We start from the raw sequence: 9,686 nt of genomic DNA on the forward strand, positions 1-9,686 counted from the left end.
TTTCTCTGGTGGGCAGGACTGTGCTCAGTAAAACTTTAATCTGCTGATGGGTGGGCCTGCACTCCTTTTCTGTCAGTTGTTTGGACTGAGGCAACCCAGCCCTGGAGCCAGAGGCTCTATGGTGGGGCAAATGGTGGCCTCTAGGAGGGCTTACACCAATGAGTACTTCCTAGAACTTCTGCTACCAGTGCCCTTGTACACACAGTAAACCACAGCCACCCCTACACCTCTTCAGGAGACCCTCCAACACTAGCAGATAGATCTGGTTCTGTATCCTTTGTTCACTGCTCCTTTTCCCTGGACTCTGAAGCACACAAGACTTTGTGTATGCACTCTAAGAGTAGAGTCTCTGTTTTCCCTAGTCCTGTGGAAGTCCTGCAGTCGAATCCACATTGGCCTTCAAGGTCAGATTTCCTGAGCAGTCCTATTCCCTTTGCCTAACCCCCAGGTTGGGAAGCCTGACGTGGGACTCAGAACCTTTGCAACAGTGGGAAAACTTCTATGGTATAATTGTTCTCCAATTTGTGGGTCACCACTACACTAATATGGAATTTGATTTCATTGTAATTGTGCTCCTCCTACCATCTCATTGTGGCTTCTCCTTTGTCATTATACATAGGGTGCTTTTTTTGGTGGGTTCCAGCATCTTCCTTTTGATGGTTGCTCAGCATTTAGTTGTGATTTTGGTTCTTTTGCAGAAGGAGGTGAGCACACGTTCTTCTACTTCACCATCTTGAAACTATCTCCTGCTTTTTTTTAAATTTTTATGATCTAGTGGGTTGATTATATTTCCCAAACTTGGAGTAGTAGCTTTTTGTAGGAGACGTCCTATGTGTCCCAGCAGTAAACTTCCCTCTCTTTACCTGAGCTTTATGTTTTAGGGATTCCCCCTGTGAGAACTTCAAGGGTTCTTCTATTGTGGTGGGCTGATTATGTGGGCAGTATGGCAGGCTTGTTAGTCACCGATCCCATTGGTTGCCAGACCCTGCTTTGTATGGGGGCTGCTGCCTGCTGTTCAGTAGGACCAGCTCAGGAGGCAGCTGCTGTAGAATCCTGGGTAGCCCTGAGGCTAGTACTGGCACACTGGTGGGTGGAGTACAGATCTAGGGATCTGGCTACAGGACCCAGGGGGTCCTGGAGCTGGTGTCAGATTGCTAGTGGATGGAGTCAGTTCCTGATACAGTTGGGTGTAGGGTCTGGAGCATCCCAAAGCTTGTATTGGTAGCCTGCTAATAGGTGGTGCCAGAGCCTAGCTAGTCCCAGTGCAGGGCCTGGCCCTCTGGTAGATAGGCCATGTATGTAGGCTTGTGACTGTTATCTGCTCCCTGGTGGGTGAGGCTACTCTAGAGGCTAGAGAAGGTTCCCTAGAGAGCAGGGCCAGAACCCAGGTGATTCTTAGACTGATGTCTGCTTTGTAATTGATGGAGCTGGATTCTTGGTTCTCTGATTGGAAGGGCCATATTCCAGAAGCAACTGTGGGTTTAAAATGTCATAAGGTCACCTAATCTGCTGGTGGGTGGGGCTCTGTCCCCATCCAGTTAGTTGCTTGGCCTGACATGTCCAAGTGCTGGTGCCTACAGTGTTCTGGGCCAGAGCAGGGGTGGGTCCTCGGTCTACAATGGTGCTTGCCGGTACCATTGTCCATGTGGTAGAATGAACTCCTCAAAATGGTAGTCATAAGAGTCTGTGTTCTCGGGGTGAGCTGCAGTTGCCTTCTGCTGCCCTAGAAGACTCTGCAAGATCAGCAGGTAGGTCTGACCCAGGTGCCTATCAAATTAATGCTTCTTCCCTCAGGCCCACTGCATGTGAGATTTTGTGTGTGCCCTTTAAGGGTGAAGTCTCTATTTCTCCCAGCCCTTTGGTAATTTAGAAAGAAAAACTCCACTGACCCTCAAAGTCAGATACTCTGGGGGCTCATCTTCCCAGCACAAGACCCCCAGGCTGGGGAGTCTGATGTGAGACTTAGACCTCTCATTCCTTGGAGAGAACCTCTGCATTTCTAATTATTCTCCCATTTGTGGATCACCCACCTGGAGTATGGGACATGACTATATTGCAACTCCACCCCTCCTACCTGTCTTGTTATTCCTTCTGTTAATCTTCAGTTGTAGAAGATTTTTTTTCTGGTAGATTTTGGTCTTTTTCGTTGATGATTTTTCTGTAAATAGTTGTGATTTTGATGTACCTGTAGTAGGAAGTGAGCTCAGAATCTTTCTACTTTGCCATCTTGCCCAATCTTGGTTTTCATTACTTCAGAGATAAGCAAACTAAAGTATGTTAGTCCAGTCTCCGATTCACACAGCTAGTGAATTACAAAGGGCTGTCTCCCTCTATAATAGGCACCTTGAAGAAAGACATATTTTCTACCCTCAAATGGCTTGTAATCTAATTTGGGAGGTGCTCTACATCTTCAAAAGACACTAAATCTTATCCATAGAGTGTCTCTAAGTTCAGTTCAGTTCAGTCTCTCAGTCGTGTCCAACTCTTTGCGACCCCATGTATCACAGTACCAGGCCTCCCTGTCCATCACTATCTCCCAGAGTTCACTCAGACTCACATCCATCAAGTCAGTGATGCCATCCAGCCATCTCATCCTCTGTCATCGCTTTCTTCTCCTGCCCCCAATCCCTCCCCACATCAGAGTCTTTTCCAATGAGTCAACTCTTCGCATGAGGTAGCCAAAGCACTGGAGTTTCAGCTTCAGCATCATTCCTTCCAAAGAAATCCCAGGGCTGATCTCCTTCAGAATGGACTGGTTGGATCTCTTTGCAGTCCAAGGGACTCTCAAGAGTCTTCTCCAACACCACAGTTCAAAAGCATCAATTCTTCAGTGCTCAGCTTTCTTCACAGTCCAGCTCTCATGTGTCTCTAAAATACCTCTCAAATGATTCCTGTTCCCACTGCCTTATTTTAGCCATCATTTCCAACTTGAGCTATTAGAATAGCCTTTTAATTCTGCCACTAACTATTAGCCTTCTCCCTTCCATCTTCTAAAATACCACTGGAGGGATTATTTTCATTGTATTCTCAATTACAAACTTCAGGTTTTCGGTGTCTGGTAGAAGAAAACCAGAAGGCATCTTCACATGCATTTTGGACCCTTTCCAGTTTATTTCTTTAAGCTATTTCTCCTTTATCCTATTATGTACAGCTCCCCCATACTCTGTCATTCACCATGACCCAGATTAAGCCATGCCATCCAACTGTGGTACCCTGTTACCCATTACTCTCAGAGTAGAATCTGGCTCATTTTTTAAAAATGTTGTTCATTGAGTTTTGAAATCTTCTCTAGCAAGTTTAGGCATAGGATCTTTATTGTCTTCTTCAGTTAATTAAAATTCCATAGCTGATAATAATAAAATCAATAATAAGATGTTCCTTGAGTGTTTAATATGTGTCAATTGTTAAAGTAAAGGTTTTATAGCATTATTCCATTTAATTGTCACAATAACCAATATTGGTATTATACCCATTTTGCAGATGAAGAAAATTGATATTATTCTCATTTTTCACATAGTTAGAAAGGGCTTTTAATTCCTGCACTAGGCTATCTCTCAAGGGAGAAACTATGTCTTGTTCATATTTGTTATTTCCAGTGGCTGGCCTGTGGTTTATGTTTAACTTATTGAGCTTAGGTTTCTTCACCTTTAAGATGGATAATAATATCCTTATTATCTACTTCACAAAATTGTTTAGAGCTAAAGTAAGCACACCAAAACTTGTAGGTCAAAATCTGGCCTATCACCCATTTTTCTAAGTAAGGTTTTATAGGAACACATCCATGCTCATTCATTTATGTGTTGTCTATGGCTGCTTTTGTACCCCATTGAAAAAATCAAGTAGTTGTGGCAGTGAACTTATGGCCAATAAAGCCTTAAGATATTTGCTGTCTAACCCTTTACAGACAAAGTTTGCTGACCCTTGGTTTAGATGCTTGAGTGATATATTGCCAAATTATTTAATTGCTTTCATTTATATAAACATGCTGCTGCTGCTAAGTCACTTCAGTTGTGTCCGACTCTGTGTGACCCCATAAACGGCAGCCCATCAGGCTCCACCGTCCCCAGGATTCTCCAGGCAAGAACACTGGAGCAGATTGCCATTTCCTTCTCCAATGCATGAAAGCAAAAAGTGAAAGTGAAGTCGCTCAGTCGTGTCCAACTCCTAGCGACCCCATGGACTGCAGCCTATCAGGCTCCTCCATCCATGGGATTTTTCAGGCAAGAGTACTGGAGTGGGGTGCCATTGCCATCTCCATATAAACATAGGAGACCATAGGAGACCATTATCAGTGTTTGTCCTTATAAACCATGAAAAAGAAATCTGAGGCTTCCCTGGTGGCTCAGCAAAGAATTTGTCTGCCAGTGCAGGAGACACAGGTTCCATCCCTGGCCCAGAAAGATGCCACATGTCACAGATCAACTAAGCCCAGGCACGACAACTACTAAGCCCATGTGCTGCAGCTATTAAAGCCCATGTTTCTAGAGCCTCCACTCTGTAGCAAGAGAAGTGACTGCAATGAGGAGCCCAGGTACTGCAACTAGAGAATGGCCCCTGCTCACCGCAACTAGAGGAAGAGCCCAGCAATGAAGTCCCAGAACAGCCAAATAAATAAAATTATTTTAAAAACCCCAAATTATAAAATTATTTTAAAAAGAAAAGAAAAAAAAACCTTGATTTTTATGGTTGTTTAAACATAGGCTGGGATACAACTGATTAACATCACTTTACATTGATGTAGCACTGTCCATATGCGTTACTCAAATGGACACTCTTATTAAGTGTTTTCTAACCAAGTTAATAGTGAAGGCAAAAATTTAGGTGGATTCGTGTACTTAACAGAAAAAATATAACCCAAAATTAAAAGGTCTGATCATAGAGCTGCTTCTTCTTCATTGGATAGATAGACAAATGCCCTTGCTCTTTCTGTTCTGTGGCAGACCAGAGACAGGGCAGAAGTGTTCAAATACGCTTGCAATAAAGTCTGAATGCAAAGAGGAGAGAATTAAACAGAGCACAGGATGATGGACTGACTCAGCATGCGGCTTTCACATCTCTAGCTTGTCATCTGCACAAGAATGACCCTTCTAACCCTTGTCTCCTGCAGTTGGCAGGTGGCTTTGTAATAATTCTGCTCCCAGTAGTACAGCCTTAGATAGCTAGACTCATCAAAGCCCCTCACCAGAGGCCCACCACCTTAGTTAAGATTTCAGTCAGCTTCCAGGCGCAAGAAATGACCTTACCTTTCAGAGCTACCCTGCTGCCTCCTGTTATTTTTCTGGGAAGAGCTTATCTATCAGAGGAGAATCCAGTAGGCAGTTACTCAAGCATTCTTACAGGAAATGTACAATTGGTAGCACTTCATGTAAGTGGTTTAGCATAATTGACTTTCATTTTCCATGAAAGTGACACGTTAAGAAATTAAGAACACTTTTTAGCCATTAATCTAGTCTGTTGTGATATACTGAATTATTAAAATGGAATTTCTTTTTTAAATTTATTTTTAAAACATTTTATCACTCAAAGCTTTTACTTTCCCAAACCAAGTATTCTCCAAATGAAGGAAGTTTATCCTTTAACTGTAGAAATGAAATGCTTGCTGTTGGCATTTTATTCCACTCACTTGATCAAACCAGGTATTTTTAAACTGTGTAGGGCCTTGAGATTACTTCCAGATATTGTTCAAGTGAATATGATGAGCTTTACAATCTGTTTTTCTTTGCTTGGTTTTCATTGTGGCAGTAACCAAATCAGTTCCCAGAGGATTTTTTTTTTAAGGAAATCTTTTCTCTCAGTTTTTTGTACTTTTCCAGTGAATTACAACATTTTGTCTTTGGATGAATAAACAGCACTGGCAAATTCTTATATGGGCAATATAAAAAGAGATTTCTGGGGGCTTCCCTGGTGGCTCAGGAGTAGAGAATCCACCCACCAATGCAGGAGACACTGGTTCGATCCCTGACTTGTGAAAATCAGAAATATGTCAGAGCAGCTAAGCCTGTTTGCCACAACTATTGAGCCTGTGCTCTAGAGCCCAGGAGTGGCAACTACTGAGCCCATGTGCTGAAACTACTGAAGCAGTAGAGCCCATGTTTCATAAAAAGAGAAGCCACTGCAATGAAAAGCCTATGCATTGCAACCAGAGAGTAGCCCTGCTTGCCACAACTAGAGAAAAGCTTGCCGAGCAATGGAGAACCAGCACAGCCAAAACTAACTAAATTTAAAAAAAAGAGAGAGAGTTTTTTTATATCAGTTTGATATTTTATTTTCAAGCATGATAGATATACTTTCTTTTCTCTGAAATTTTTTTCTCACCCTTTAGATTGAATTTACCTGTTGTGCTAAAACATAAAATATTGTATCACTTGAATAATAAGTAATTTTGCATTCATGCCTAAAAGAACTTTGATGAATTACAACTCTTTTTGTTAGTATTTCCTGTCATTGGACTTTGCTTTATACTATGTCAGATGTGATATATACAGTTCCCTTTAAGCTTTAAAATCCATATAACATAGAATTAGCAATTTAGAAGGTGAATTATGTCTTAAATAGTAATAAGAAATTTTATATTTCTGTTTATACTTGTCTATAATGAAGATATAACATGAAATATTATTAATAGCCTAAAAAGTAAATTTGGCCTAAAAGTAAATTTACATACCCATCTTCATTTACTAGAAAGAACTAATATTTTGAACATTACATGTTTATACGGTTGTGGGTCTCAGTCTTTCTCACTCTCTCAAGTAATAATACATTCTGAGTTTATTTTTCTATAGGAAGTTTAAAAAGTACAACCAGTTTCTTAAGCAATAATGTCTAGAATTTATATCTGTCCAGTAAAATGCAATTGATCATAAATTATTTTAGGTAACTCTTAACAATGATAATATCTTTTTGAGGTTTATTCATGAACGTTATTGATCTTTTTTATTTTTTGTTGTTGCTCAGTCGCTCACTCATGTCTGACTTTTTATGACCCCATGGACTACAGCATGCCAAGCTTCCCTGTCCTTCACTTTCTCCCAGAGTTTGCTCAAATGCATGTCCGTTGAGTTGATGATGCCATCCAACTATCTCATCCTCTGTCACCCTTTTCTCCTGCCCTCAATCTTTCCCAGCATCAAGGTCTTTTTCAATGAATTGACTCTTGGCATCAGGTGGCCAAACTATTGGAGCTTCAGCTTCAGCATCAGTCCTTCCAGTGAATATTCAGACTTGATTTCCTTTAGGATTGACTGGTTTAATTTCTTTGCTGTCCAAGGGACTCTCAAGAATCTTCTTTAGGACTGCAGTCCAAAAGCATGAATTCTTCGGTGCTCAGCCTTCTTTCTGGTCCAACTCTCTCATCTGCACATGACTACTGGAAAAACCATAGCTTTGCCTAGATGGACCTTTGTTGACGAAGTGATGTCTCTGTTTTTTAATATGCTGTCTAGGTTTGTCATAGCTTTTCTTCCAAGGAGCAAGCATCTATTAATTTCATGCTGCAGTCACAGTCCACAGTGATTTTGGAGCCCAAGAAAATAAAATCTGTCACTATTTTCACTTTTTCCCCCATCTATTTGCCATGAAGTGATGGGAACGGATTCTATGATCTTAGGTTTTTGAGTGTTGAGTTAAGCCAGCTTTTTCACTCTCTTCGTTCACCTTCATCAAGAGACTCCTTTGTTCTTCTTCGCTTTCTGCCATAAAGGTTGTATCATCTGCATATCTGAGGTTGTTGATATTTCTCCCAGCAAATTTGATTCCAGCTTGAGCTTCATCCAGCCCAGCATTTCGCATGATGTTCTCTATATACAAGTTAAATAAGCAAGGTGACAATATATTTTTATTTTTAATTGAAGTGTAATTGCTTTACAGTGTTGTACAACCACATGAAATAGCTCTAAATGTACACATATCCTCTCTCTGTCGAGCTTCCCCACCACCATCACACCCCTCTAGGTCATCACAGAGCACCATGCTGAGCTCCCTGTGTTCTATAGCAACTTCCCACTGGCTATCTGCGTTACACATGGGAGTATATATATTTCAGTGCTTCTCTCTCAATCCATCCCACCCTCTCCTTCCCCAGCTGTGTCCACAAGCCCATTCTCTACTTCTGTGTCTCTGTTCTTGCCCTGTAAATAGGTTCATCAGTACCATTTTTCTAGATTCCACATATATGTATTAATATATGATATTTGTTTTCCACATTCTGACATACTTCACTTTGTATAACAGGCTCTAGGTTCATCCACCTCACTACAACTGACCCAAGTTCATTCTTTTTATGGCTGAGCAATATTCCATTGTATAGATTGTACCACAATTTCTTCATCCATATTCTGTCCATGGACATCTAAGTTGCTTCCATGTCCTACTTATTGTAAATAGTGCTGCAGTGAACATTGGGATACATGTGTCTTTTTGAATTATGGTTTTCTCAGGGTATATGCCTAGTAGTGGGATTTCTGGTTCATACGGTAGTTTTATTCCTAGTTTTTTGAGTAATCTCCATACTGTTCTCCATAGTGACTGTATCCATTTACATTCCCACCAACAATGCAAGAGGGTTCCCTTTTTCTACATTCTTTCTCACGTGTTATTGTTTGTAGACTTTGTGATGATGACCATTCTAGTGGGTGTGTGGTGATACCTCATGGTGGTTTTGATTTGCATTTCTCTAATAATGAGCGTACTGAGCATTTTTTCATGTGTTTGTTGACCATTTTGTATGTCTTCTTTGGAGGAATGTCTGTTTAGGTCTTCTGCCCATTTTTTGATTGAGTTGTTTTTCTGATACTGTGTTGCATTAACTGCTTGTATAGTTTGGAGACTGATCTTTTGTCAGTTGTTTGTCTTTTCATTTGTTTATAGTTTTCTTTGCTTTGCCAAAGCTTTTAAGTTTAATTAGGTCCTGCTACTTTATTTTTGTTTTTGTTTCCATTACTCTAAGAGGTGGGTCAAAAGGATCTTGCTGTGAATTGTGTCAAAGAGTGTCCTTTTTCCTCTTAAGAGTTTTGAGTTTCTGGCCTTATATTTAAGGCTTTAACCCATTTTGAATTTATTTTTGTGTATGGTGTTAGAAGGTGTTCTAGTTTCATTCTTTTACATGTAGCTGTCCCATTTTCTGAGCACCACTTATTGAAGAGGCTGTCTTTTCTCCATTGTATATTCTTGCATCCTTTGTCAAAGCTAAGGTGCCCATAGGTACGTGGGTTTATCTCTGGGCTTTTTATCTTATTTCCTTCATCTGTATGCCTGTTTTTGTGCGAGTACAATATGCCTTGATGACTATCTTTGTAGTATAGTCTGAATTCAGGAAGGTTGATTTCTCTAGCTCTATTTTTCTTTCTCAGGGTTTCTTTGGCTGTTCAGGATCTTTTGTGTTTCCATACAAATAGAGAAATTTTTTGATCTAGTTCTGTGAAAAAATGTCATTAGTAATTTGATAGGGATTCCACTGAATCTGTAGATTGCTTTGCGTAGTATAGTCATTTTCACATATTGATTCTTCTAATCCAAGAACATCTTTCTTTATTCAACTATATGATGCTTATTTATTCTTGTCCCTGTTATTGATGAGAAATGAAACTCAAGTCAGTTCACTTGCTTTTTGTTAACAGTGCTGCTAATAGTTTTGCTATAAAGTTAGCTAATCATTTCTGAGGATTTGAGTAATGCATGACCTCAAAATT

At 40.3% G+C, this 9,686-nt stretch overlaps 1 protein-coding gene across 3 annotated transcripts in view; it reads left to right on the top strand.

Moving 5' to 3' along the window:
* Window positions 1-9,686, top strand: part of ELMOD1 (ELMO/CED-12 domain containing 1) — an 86,590-nt gene that overhangs the window by 53,226 nt on the left and 23,678 nt on the right. The window lies entirely within an intron of this gene.

Source organism: Bison bison, unplaced genomic scaffold (genome assembly GCF_000754665.1).
Source record: "Bison bison bison isolate TAMUID 2011002044 unplaced genomic scaffold, Bison_UMD1.0 scf7180017864485, whole genome shotgun sequence".
Classification (NCBI taxonomy): Eukaryota; Metazoa; Chordata; class Mammalia; order Artiodactyla; family Bovidae; genus Bison; species Bison bison.